The 12865-nt window shown below is 37.6% G+C and overlaps 1 pseudogene; it reads right to left on the bottom strand.

The window, feature by feature from the left end:
• Positions 1-4966: 4966 nt before the first annotated feature.
• LOC149161996 (uncharacterized) lies at positions 4967-10336 on the bottom strand (annotated as a pseudogene).
• Positions 10337-12865: the final 2529 nt, after the last annotated feature.

Here is a 12865-nt window from a genome sequence, read left to right as displayed (position 1 = left end):
TATTGGCTTGGTTGTAGGTTTTGAAGCCCTATTATCTGGTATCCTGCAGAAGGGTACAAGGCCATATATGAGTTGCCTGAAGGGCAGACAGGGCCCATTTTTGAAGTTTTAGCTACAAATCATGGTTTTCGACCACTGCATGACAATCCCTCTCCAGCCTATTCTTTGATTGCTTTGCATACCAATTACATGGTTTTCATGAGGCCATGAAAAAGGGTAAGCAGGGGGGTGTGTTGAGCTATGGAAAATGTATGAATTTGCCATTTATTTCCTTATCTTTTCCTTTTATCATAACTCCTTTTATTCCTAAGATGATAATATATCAAAGAATTATAGCAAAAACTAGGGAGTTATTGATTATTGCGAATTAGTTAATTATTGTCTTTTTCCATGCAGAAAATAGAAGAAATGGAAAACTACCATTTTGAAGGAAAAGACAAAACAGAGTAACTGTTGTTCCTTCACCAGGAAGTCGTATCCAGACAAGCAAATCAGGATCGAAGCGCACAGTTAAGGATAAGGATGGAAAATCACAGCATCAGCGCAAGAAGACAAAGGGATCAACTGGAGTTAGAGGATGGAGCGTATCCCTTAGGATCTCTTGATCCTGAGGGATCGTTGTTTTACAGTCTATCTGTTATTCCTTATTTTATCCGCCTATCCAGTATAAAAGGGACAACGCTTGTAAAGATTAGAGGATCACTTATCATTATTCAGAATTCGCTATTGTATTTCTCTGATCATTGACTCTCGTTGATTAAAACAGAGTACGATTACTTGTAACATTTTCACATGATTAATACATAAGTTGGTTGCTGTTCCGTTCATTTATACTGAAGTAGTCTAGCAGTGCTTCACTAGCGGCTAAGGGCCCGGCCCTGGTGGATCCACTTGCTATATGTGCCATTACTTTACAATCGCAGTCATATGATGGTTTGATTTGGTTTTCATTCATTTAAATCGCATTACTTTACTGTTGTTTGTTTCCAGAGTTTATAAATTGCTGTAACTGTAACTGAATTGTGTTGCCATTCCTTTTCATCATAATAAGATTATTACTTTCTGCAAACTATATTGTTATGTTGTTCATTTCAATTATAAAGCTTCGGTGTTCATTCCAGTAAACTGACTTTGCTGTTCATTACAGATTGTTGCTCATCTCTACTCAATAGCATTGCCATTCATTTCCTCTATGCAAGTATTTGGTTTTTCCTTTTAGCGTTATTACAGTCAAGTCAAAGTATTTATTCCATTTCTATTGGCAGCATTGTTGATTTAATTTCTTGCTATTTCCAATTAGTTTTTTTAGTGTGGAGTGTAAGATCAACAACTGTAAAGAACATTGGGTATCACTGTAAGAGTTCTTAGATTGAGTATCTTGTTTATGTTTGATTTCATTTACGTCCGTTGACAAAGGAAAGAGTTATTGCTACTGCATCTAATTTCTTAAGTGAATGACTTAGTTTCAGAGCATTGAGTTTCTTTTAAATTGCAAGTAGGTTTTATTTCAAGCATCCATTTACTCTTGTATTTGAAGCACTGTACTGCAAATTGGAAAACACTACTTTTGGATTGAATTGACCACCTCACACTGAGTACACTCTTGAAATAGAAAATCACACCTGGATTGATAATTAATGTAGGATAAATAGGAGTTAAAAAAACACTTTTTATACCTCAACACATATGACATATAAATATTAATTTTTTTTAAGAGTGCTGCAAAATATTGTTGTGAGAACACTATAAAATAATGCAAAGAATCATAGGACATATGCATTGCAGATAATATTGTTAGGAGAACACTTTGTATGGAATTGCAATTGTATGTATATAAGACATATGCATTGCAGATAATATTGTTAGGAGAACACTTTGTATGGAATTGCAATTGTATGTATATAAACATTAGGTGCCAAAAGTTGGTGTAGGATGCACATAAAAGTTCAATCTCCAATTAAAAATTGTCCGTGTGCAATAGATATTGGTGAGAAAATAGAAAATATTCAAAGGACATCATCTTTGGCTCCGTCATGGCCAATAAATATTTAATCAAAACATAATGTTGTGGTCGCGCTCACAATGATTCAACATACCATATATGCAATTATTTTGACCAAGTAATTCGAATTCAGGCCATTTGGGAGATCTTCAATCGTTCAACATAGATTGGCGGTCCAAATCATTCGATCAACATAGCGTAAAGTGTTATGGTTAACACAACAAACTATAGGATAACACAACCTATCTGCTTGGTAATTATTGCAACAATTTTATCTCAATGCTCTTCAATTAGAAATTGTATTCACACTCTCCAAGACATAAGAATGCACCCCCCGTGAGTTGAATGTTGATACCAATGGTCTCCACCACAATGAAAATGTTCTTCAATATTTGAACGTTGATACCAACCCTCTCCATACACTGTTTATTCAACGCACTGTAATATATTACCAATGTTTATGCTGTCACATTGAATTGGAGAATCTGTATTGTCTTAGCTACTTAAAATTCTGGTAATTTCTTGAAGAATGCAGAGAATGAGTATTGGTATCTTGATGCTGCTACACTGCATGAACTGAGTAACTGTAATGAATCTAGGGCAAAAAACCCTAATTCTAACACAGCCCATCATTTAATGAAATATTATCATCGTACCAATAACCTTCACCTATTAAAAGACATAGCAACAATAATATTATAACATATGGCAATTGCATCAAAGCAAATATCAATGGGACAGTATAAATGCCACAATTTATAAAATGAAAACCATCAATCCTCGTTGCTTGAGCTGTCATTGCTTAAACTGACTGTAAAGCTGTAGAGACGTATGCACCCAATGTTGGAAATTTCTGGTAATTTCAAGCATAAATTAACTGAACAGAGAAAATGCTCTGTTTTTGCCACAGGATCTTTAACACAGGGAAGCTAATAAAATTTCCGAGAAGAGAGATTTTTCACACCCATAATAAACTTGTATTAATTTATAAACTGTGATACAATTTTCTTCCTCTCACTCAGAGGGATTCACCAAAAACTTTCACAAAAAAAATTACTCTGCCTCTCTTTTACAAAAGATTTTTACACTGTTGTGTAAAATCTTCATTCACATTTTACTGCTGTAAAAAGAGCTTTTACATTTACTGCTGTAGAATAAGAAATTCTTACATAAGTTTACTACTGTAAAAACAATTTCATTATACGCTCATGCGTATTATAAAACCCTTACAAAACCCTCCAGCAAAACAAAAATTACATATCCACTTCTTGTTTCGCACTGCTGTGCATTTTCAATTTGCTTTCCCTCAAAAATTCACACTGCACTGTGTAACTTTCATATGGCGTGAACAACAAAAATGACTTACATTAGTTTTGTGCTGCTGCACATTACATCTTCATTTCAAAATTTCCTTTGTTCTTCATTCGCTGCCGCGAGCTCTTTTCTTCATCCCGTGTGCTATATCATCCAAAGTCAACACACACAAACCATTACAAATACAAATGCATATCTTATGCACTGCTGTGCATCTCCCCTGATTTCTATTCGCTGCTGCGAACCCAATTTCTTTTCATTCCATGTCCAATAAAAACCCATTCGCACTGTGCTCTGCCTTTTTTTTCATCCCCGTGTGCAATGCAATACAACAGGTCAACGCATACACTCCATATGGGTTAACCAAAAACATTACATGCCGTAAAACATTAAAAACTTTACCTAAGACTATGACAAACCATTAAATGCATTAAATGAAAGACAACCGTAAAATAAAAAATAACGTTCTGGCAGGTTGTATGAGATCTATGTCCGTTGACCTGATCGGACGCAATTCGCACACCAAGCTCACACAAGCCAAATGACGTTTAATGTCCGGGGAATTGGTGGTTTAAGGTTCGTACAGTGGACGCGTGGCTGGAGCTGATTGTGTCGGAGGCCTCCTTACGGATACCACTTTTGCCAATAGGTGGTGCGGGGAAGTCTGGGTGGTTTTGCCAAAACCACGCTGCAATAAATGTGCGGTTGAAATTAATATTTCAACACTCCCCTTTAATTTCAACTGCTGGGTTATCAGTCATACCCAGACATTTCCTCAAAAATTCAAAGCTTTTCTGATCCAATGGCTTGGTCAAAATGTCTGCGACCTGTTCCTGAGTCCTGCAATGTTCTAAGACAGTTTCTCCATTGCTCACCAATTCTCTGATGTAGTGAAACCTTGTGTCGATGTGTTTCGTTCTCTTATGAAACACCGAATTCTTGGATAATGCAATAGCTGAGCTATTGTCACAAAAAATCACCGTTGCTTTTGCCTGCTCTTGGCCTAAGCTCCTCAACATCCTTCTCATCCAAACTGCTTGACATGCTGCTGCTGTAGCTGCCACATATTCTGCCTCTGCTGTAGACAATGCCACGATAGGCTGTTTCTTAGAAGCCCATGAAATGGATCCTGAATTCATGTGACGAACATAACCGGAAGTGCTTTTCCGATCATCTCAGAATCCTTTTTGGTGCCTGTTACAAAAAAAAGGTCTTCCTCTTAACAGAGGGATTACAAAACTGCTGTTACACAAAGATCTTCCTCACATAGAGGGATTCTCCAAGAGATTATGCTGAAGAGCATCTTCCTCTTAACCAGAGGGATTCTCCAACATGCCTTCTTGAGAGGCACTTCAATCTGTCTTTTACATTCATTTAGCACATACGCACTGCAGCGTATTGCCTTTTGTTTTCTCAACAGAACAACTGCAAAGATTTCACGCTGTTGTGTTTTCTTTGCATTACATTTCACTTGTGGTACTGCGTATTCCCTTCCTGTTGTTTTCACAATGAACAACAACTAAAACTTCACGCTGCTGCCTGCTCCCCTTCATTGATTACAATCGCACTGCTGTTGTGTCTCGCTTGCATTTCAGATGCAAACAACAAAAAACTGCATTCATATGCGTTGCTGCGCTTCTACCCTCTCTCTCAACAGACAACCACAAAACTTACATTACAATCCATATCTGCACTGCTGTGCATTTTTCCTTTTCTGCGCTCCTCTACGCTGCTGCGTCTACTCTGCTCTCTGTCTTCAAAATTAACACTGTTGAAGCACTGGCTGTGTCTGCATTGCTGTGCATTTTTCAAAAACAAAATACTCTGTCTCTTCTGGAACAATTACTCTGTCCCAGCTTACAAATTTACACTGTTGTGTAAAAACAAGATCTCACATTACCCTTTTCACTGCTGTGTGAAAATTTTCATGATTGCACTAATGCGTGCTTCCGTTTTCTACATTACATGCTCCTCCTTCATTTTCCTCGCACTGCTTTGCGTTTTCATTGCCAATACAAAACATTTCCATCTGCTGTGTATTACACTCACTCTGCTGTGTGTATATTCTCTCACATTACATAAAAAAAAACTACATTCCATTGCTATGCATTTCAATGCATGTGCTCCACAACAATTTCCATGCTGCTGTGCATTCTAATCCATGTGCTCCACACACAGAAGTTTCCACGCTGCCCCTGTTCTATGTTCTGCCTTCGTACTGCTGTGCGGGTCTCCTTGCTTTGCATTACAATGCATATACAATGCATATGATTCACATCGAATTCATCTTCGTCTTCACTCGCACACTGCTGTGCGTTCTACCGCTTCTCATTTTTCTTATCGCGCTGCTGCGCCTTCACTTTCATTACATTACATTGAACAATAAAGAAAACTTACTTCACACTTCTGTGTGTAATGCATTACAATGCAACAAAAAAAAAATCATGCATCCCCTTTTTATTCTCCGCACTTCTGTGCATATTGCATTCCATATGTGATAAAAAACAAAGCAAAAACATTACATTTTTCAACACCGTTGCGTATTACATTTCAGAGGGATTAACAAAAAAAATTTCATTTGCGCTCTGCTGTGCTGCAATACATCCTCCACGCAATCTCCATGCCCTGCAGACTTTTCTTCTCTGCTTTTATGGCAGATTTAATTTCATATCTCTCCCCTAACTGTATGCATTGTCTCCTTTTGGCAGAGTCTTCTCAAAAGAAACTTAGATCGGCTGGAGAGCTCAAGGGACTTTCAGACTGTATTTCCTTCCTTCTCCATACTTGTGTAACTTTCTTCTTTTGCATGGGTCTAGCTTGTGTAAAGGCCCATGTTAAGTTACAGTCACGTGCCATATGCCCAATGTTATGACACTTGAAGCATTCAACATTGTTCATGAATAAGAATTCATGATTTCTTCTTGCAAAATTGTTTCTTGGAGATTGTCAGAGACTACAACATCTATCTCTATGAAATGCTCTACAGTCTTTTGCCATATGACCAAAGTTTGAACAATAATAACAATAACCAAAAAATGAACTTTGGTACCTGGGAGATGGAGGTTTCCTTGATGTACTTCTGAAGCCTTTCTGCCTTGAAATCCTTTGATGATAACCATTTCCTCTTGCCTCTTTGACATCATCAACATTTCTTCTTGGAGCTGGTTTTCTACTTGGAGTAGGATTTCTTCTATTGTAGCCTTGATCTTTCTCCTTGCCTTTGCTGGAACTAGGAGCATCACAATTTCTTTCTGCCTTCTTCACATCTCCTTTGCTTAAAGCATTTTCATTCTTGCTTGAGGGTTCACCTACATACCTGAGTCCTGATTTATCAGATGGAGATCTGTGATAGCTGAGCATGTCATCCAAGGCTTGAGAGCTCTTCATGATTTTGTTCATCCCTTCAACCTTTTTCCTGAGGAGGACAATCTCTTCTTCCAATCTTTCACACTCATTATTCTTCTTTGTAAGTTGTTCCTCAGTTTCTTCCTTGCTACGAGTAGCTTCAGCTGCTACTATCTTAAGGGAGATGATATCTGACTTCATTTCTTCATTTTTTGCTTGACTGCTCTCCATTTTCTTCTCAGCTTCTTGTGCCTGTTTCCTGGCTTCTTGTAATTCATACTTAAGAGAGGAGACCTCTACTTTGTACTGTCCAATCTCTTCTACAAGTTTGTTCACTCTCTTGTGCCTTTGTTCAAGTTGACTTGGCAAGGCATCTTCCTGCTTCTTTGCTTTATTCAATTGATTTGTCATGGATATGACTTCTTCATGATGCTTCCTTTTGCTTTGATCAAGCTCCTTCTTAAGCTTGGCGAGCTCTTCATCCCTTTCTTGTACTTTAAGCTTGACGAGGTCAACCTTCTCATGTTCAGCTTCTATGATGGGTTTAGAATTTCCTTCTTGACTGATGGTCATGGTCAGTGCTCCCTTTGCGTGAAGGTCATGAAGTCTATCCCATATATCCTTTGCTGATGAATATTTTCCTAGATTCTTCTTTACAGAATCAAGCAGTCCATCCAAGATTGTTTTTGCTGTTTGTGCATTATACTCCTTGGATTCTCTATCCATCTTGCTATCATCAATCACTGATTCCCAAATTTCAATCCCTTCAAACTGTAAGAAAGTCCTCATTTTTATTTCCCATATATCAAAGTTCCCATCGAACCTTGGAGCCTCTAATAAAATGTTTTCAAATTGATTGTTTTCTATTTTAATAGTAGAGGGAGACACATCCTTAGGAGGATTAGAGACTTTCTTCTTTGACCTTGCCATTCTTAACTATGCTTCAAATATTGGACTGTGTATTTAAAAACACTAACTGTTTCTTCAACAGCAACACAGAAAATTAATCTGAGAAATACCTGGATCCTTGACTGAATCTTCACTCTGCTGGAGAAGATTTACTGCTGCAATAAAAACTCCTTCCTTCAGCTTCTTTGTCCCCTTCAAAGAGCCTGGATCAGCTCTGATACCATGTTGGAAATTTCTGGTAATTTCAAACATAAATTAACTGAACAGAGAAAATGCTCTGTTTTTGCCACAGGATCTTTAACACAGGGAAGCTAATAAAATTTCTGAGAACAGAGATTTTTCACACCCATAATAAACTTGTATTAATTTATAAACTGTGATACAATTTTCTTCCTCTCACTCAGAGGGATTCACCAAAAACTTTCACAAAAAAAATTACTCTGCCTCTCTTTTACAAAAGATTTTTACACTGTTGTGTAAAATCTTCATTCACATTTTACTGTTGTAAAAAGAGCTTTTACATTTACTGCTGTAGAATAAGAAATTCTTACATAAGTTTACTACTGTAAAAACAATTTCATTATACGCTCATGCGTATTATAAAACCCTTACAAAACCATCTAGCAAAACAAAAATTACATATCCACTTCTTGTTTCGCACTGCTGTGCATTTTCAATTTGCTTTCCCTCAAAAATTCACACTTCACTGTGTAACTTTCATATGGCGTGAACAACAAAAATGACTTACATTAGTTTTGTGCTGCTGCACATTACATCTTCATTTCAAAATTTCCTTTGTTCTTCATTCGCTGCCGCGAGCTCTTTTCTTCATCCCGTGTGCTATATCATCCAAAGTCAATACACACAAACCATTACAAATACAAATGCATATCTTATGCACTTCTGTGCATCTCCCCTGATTTCTATTCGCTGCTGCGAACCCAATTTCTTTTCATTCCATGTCCAAAAAACCATTCGCACTGTGCTCTGCCTTTTTTTTCATCCCCGTGGGCAATGCAATACAACAGGTCAACGCATACACTCCATATGGGTTAACCAAAAAATTACATGCCGTAAAACATTAAAAACTTTACCTAAGACTATGACAAACCATTAAATGCATTAAATGAAAGACAGCCGTAAAATAAAAAATAAGGTTCTATCAGGTTGACCGTTGTATGAGATCTATGTCCGTTGACCAGATCGGACGCAATTCGCACACCAAGCTCACACAAGCCAAACGATGTTTAATGTCCGGGGAATTGGTGGTTTTGAGGTTCGTACAATGGATGCATGGCTGGAGCTGATTGTGTCGGAGGCCTCCTTACGGATACCACTTTTGCCAATAGGTGGTGCGGGGAAGTCTGGGTGGTTTTGCCAAAACCACGCTGCAATAAATGTGCGGTTGAAATTAATATTTCAACACCCAAAGCCACTCGAAGAAAAATAAGAAATCAGTACAATATGTACATAGGGCCCTTCTGCAGGGTGAGTTTGGTAACAATGGACAACGTACCAAAGGAGTCTCTTCTGGTCTTATCACTCAGTGCATCAACATCCTTTTCAAGACAATCTGCCACATGGCCCAGTACAACCATGCAGGGCTCTACAAAAAATTTGCACCCCTTAATTGGATATAAAATCTACAGTCCTCTCAAGTAGAAGCAAAAGAGCTTCGATGATAGCAGGCAGAAAATTGTGTTGTGTAGAAAGAACTTCCGCCAACTTCTTGTATCCATCTTCATATAGAGAATAACCAAAATAATTCATAAAATGGGCAAGCAAATAATACACATTAGGCAGTCTACGTCGGTCACAATAGTAGACCTCCACTTCCTTCACTTTAATTTTTCATCGAGCATAATGCCACTCGTCGTTCGTTTACCTGACTGGGGTCCCTAGTAAGGGTTTTTCATAATTTGATTTCTCTGATGAAGCCACGACATCGATAGGCACTGTAGTTTCCTTGTGTTTGAGATGAACTGACAGTGTTTATCAAAGGCGATTTGCCATGACCCATCAACAAATGAGCTTTTCCCCACAAAATCGTATTTACAAATGGAGATTGAACAACCATAATGATCTTCGTTCGTCCCATTTACAACAGATGCACAGAAAATGACAAGAGCTGAGATCTTCATGACCTGCATACGCTACCTTCACATCGCTGCGAATTGACTTTCCAACGTTGAAGTCCATGGCTGTAATTTGTGGTTTATCTCCAAAAGAGACATGTGTGGACGTTAGGCCGATAACGCTCAACCCATTTGCATGTAGGTAAAGATATTGGTCATGCCCAGGTTTGAGAAAATATATAGCAAATTATTGTACATAGTTTGATTCTATTGCAGGAGGAGGATGTAAAGGGAAGTCATTAACCTCTAGAGACAAGTAAAACAATACAGCCGCCTTAACCCAAGTGCTTGTACAAGCATCCTTTAAGCTCGTTACTTCCTGAGACACTCAAAGTGCTCTTCTGTGCTTGGTTTTTCTGTGTTTGGTTTAAAACGATACAACCGCCTCAACCCTAGTGCTTGTACAAGAATCCTTTAAGCTCGTTACTTCATTAGACACCCGACGTGTTTCTTCTATGCTTGGGTTTTCTTTGTTTGGTTGAAGACAGTTTTCTAGCAGTTCCTCAAAATTTTTGCAATAAATAGACCTAGCTTCGAAACCGTTGATCTCCTCCATTGTCCCCGCATTCAATGCAACCATCTTTGAAGTACTATCGCTAGCTTGGCCCGAATTTTCAATATTGTCCATCATTTCTCATAAATAGGGTGACCTCCCAAAGTTCCACTGCTAAGATTTGGTTGCAAATGGGTAGGGTATTGCTGCTACGTATAGTGAAAACACTCCAAAGATATCAAATTTAATATTTTTTCTCACCTTCGAGCACAAGCCTTGCAACAACCCTACTTGTCATGTATGATTTTCCCAATATTAAAACATGTATGAGATCAAAACCATGAATTTTATTCAAACTTAGTTTGAAAGGAAAGAGCAACTACAAAAGATGTTTTCCTGGTCTTTGATCACTCTGTCATTTCTTGCACAATATGTGAATGCGGTAGTAGTGAGAGGAATTCATAACGTTGTTTTTGATGGTAAGAAGCTTTATGTGCATGAAATCTTGTGGCGTGTACGAGCTCTTGAGTCATACACATCCTGTGCAACACCATCTCGGAATGTCACCAGAGATTAGTTAGCAAAACTACCAACTTTCGCAACATTTCAGTGAAGGCCTACTCTATGAAGCTTAATTTCTCCATCTAGTTTTCAACTGAAACAACTCCTATGCCTGAAACAACCCCTTTGGTTTACTTCGTGGAGGATCACAATAAAATTTTGACAAATTTTTTCCACCAAATGTATTCAACCTTGTTCAATGATATGAATTCCAAAAATTAGGGCACAAAATCCGAATCCATAGAAGCACTTCAACCTTAGCATTTGGAAAAATAGCCGTTATCAAGGCTTGTCAATTAATATGAATATTTCCAGCACTTTTCCCACACATTTAATGCCCCATGGTATGTAACAAATAAAGATGCATGTTCCATCAAGAAAATAGCGTTCTCCAACCTACCATGCATTGGATCTATTTGCTAATATAATGAATACCATTAATAATGCACACCTCCAACAATATACGCTTCATATTATAACGCTGCTCCAGAATGATTTAATGCTGCCAAAGACATTCAATGCTCAGAAACCCAACACGCATTCAACGAACACTCTCCATAATGCAAAGGAAATCTTGCTTGATATTAAATAATGCTAATATTGCATAGTTGGTATGCCATCTGTCATTATTCATACACTGTCAATATGCCTGCCATAGGCATGGTGCATTATATTCAACTCTTGTATCATTTTTGGTATTTTTATGTAATCATGATCCCATAACGCGTAGCACTCAAGCCTTGACACTGCACCAATACAATTATTAATATCACCGGGAAAATTATTAGCGAAGCGTAACACTTGTGACAATTATATCCTTAGACTATATGCATAGAAATACTATAATATCATGAGTTTTGTAGTGGAATTTCAAATATTTTAAGATAAGAAATCTTTTATGGTGCACTGACAAATGTAGTATATTTAAGGGGATAGTATGGGGTACAGAGGGGTACAGAGGGAGGTACCCAAGGGAATAATGTAATAATGCGATGGGCCATAGTAATAAATAAAGTGGTTAACCCGTATTATTAGCAATAATGTAATAAGCCCATTGTATTAGATAGATAGTATTGAGGGAACCATGGTAATGACCCATCGTGTATGTATAAGGTCTATATAGAGGCTAGAGACTCCCCGTTGAGAGATGTCAAAGAATATTGTATGAACAAGCATATGGCTTGTGGAGTGTTCTCCTTACTTAAGGAGTGAATGTATGGTGTTTCCCTACCTTAAGGAAGGAGAACACTCCACAAGCCATATGCTTGTTCATACAATATTCCTTGACATCTCTCAATGGGGAGTCTCTAGCATCTATATAGGCCTCATACATACAATACCATGGGTCATTACCATGCTTCCCTCAATATCATCTATGTAATACAATGAGTTTATTACATTATTGCCCTTACATGACACGGGTTAATCACTTTATTTATTACTATGGCCCATCCCATTATTACATTATTCCCTTGGGTACCTCCCTCTGTACCCCATACTATCCCCCTAGGTATACTACATTCTACTCATCTATGCCACAAATCCTCACTATCATCTATAATGTTCATCTAGCCTGGTGTATCCTCAAAAATTTGGCATGTCTTAAGCTAAGGCATGTAACATATGTTGGTGCATTTATCCCTGATTGAAAAATAATGAAATAATAATAACAATATACCTGACTATTGTAACACATATATGAATACAAATCTAAAATGTCAAGTTTCTCTTAATATTTCCATGAATTTATTACTCCATTTATTTGTCTATGAATTTAATCATTTCCTCCAACCCTTTAGCATGGTGCACGTATCTATTGACAATAAGCATATGCAACTATGTTGAATGGTCCTCAAGGAAGACTGAGATACATACAATTTCAATGTTTATTATCACCAGTAATTTCACACCTGAGGGACATAAATTTTGTTGTTTCCTTCTCATTTTTATGTTCTTGTGTGGTGATGTGCTCTTCAGTGTGATACTTTCAATCAATTTTATAGATATCTCCTCAAATGAAGTAAACGTGTCCTTCGATATAACACTTGTTCCAGACATTCCATTCAAAATTGGTGTTTCCCATGGCCTAGCTCTTCCTTTTGCAGT

Source organism: Pinus tabuliformis, chromosome 5_2 (assembly GCF_031772625.1).
Source record: "Pinus tabuliformis cultivar Carrire ecotype Pingquan chromosome 5_2, CPIR1, whole genome shotgun sequence".
In the NCBI taxonomy this organism is placed as follows: domain Eukaryota; kingdom Viridiplantae; phylum Streptophyta; class Pinopsida; order Pinales; family Pinaceae; genus Pinus; species Pinus tabuliformis.
Note: the sequence above shows the minus strand (reverse complement) of the source record. Positions and strands in the feature narration are given on the sequence as shown.